We start from the raw sequence: 633 nt of genomic DNA on the forward strand, positions 1-633 counted from the left end.
GGAGGTCAGGGTAGGAGCTATAGGGATGGAGGAGGCTCCTAGGGACTCCAGGGGGTAACAAGCCCTGAAGAAGTGGCTGTAGGTCTGGGGCTGAGGAGAGGTCATGTACATCTAGGCCTAGAGAAGGCACAGGCCAGCCTAGGAAGGGGCTTAGAGCTTGTGGGCCTACTGGGGGGCTAGGCAAGTCCCTAATTACAACAGATGATCAGGCTGGGGCTCAGATGAGCCCAGTGGAGTCAAAGGCTGCCAGATATAAGATCTCTGGGGCTCTAGGCAAGCCCAGTGTAGTTGTTGGATTTATGGTGGGGATCAGGGGGGACCCCTGCTAGGTAGGAAGGTCAGCTGCTACCAGATTAATCCTTTGAATCTCCACTGATCAAAGCAAGGGGGTCAGGGCCAAAAGGCTGAAGGGCATGTAAGCTCACCACAAGGGGCAGGCTAGGGCTGTGGAGAGCTACTGGCATCCTGACTGGCCTAGAGGTGGCCCAGAGATGAAGAGGCTGAAGCTCCCCTTGATGTTGGGGGGGACATCATTGCCAAGACAGGATAGGTGGTTGTGGGGGGGCGGGCGTCTAGGGGCGGCCGTGAGCTCCCTAGCGCCGCCTACCGTCACGTTAGGGTGACGTAGCACCC

Source organism: Crocodylus porosus, unplaced genomic scaffold (genome assembly GCF_001723895.1).
Source record: "Crocodylus porosus isolate Cpor-Errol unplaced genomic scaffold, CroPor_comp1, whole genome shotgun sequence".
Taxonomy (NCBI): domain Eukaryota; kingdom Metazoa; phylum Chordata; order Crocodylia; family Crocodylidae; genus Crocodylus; species Crocodylus porosus.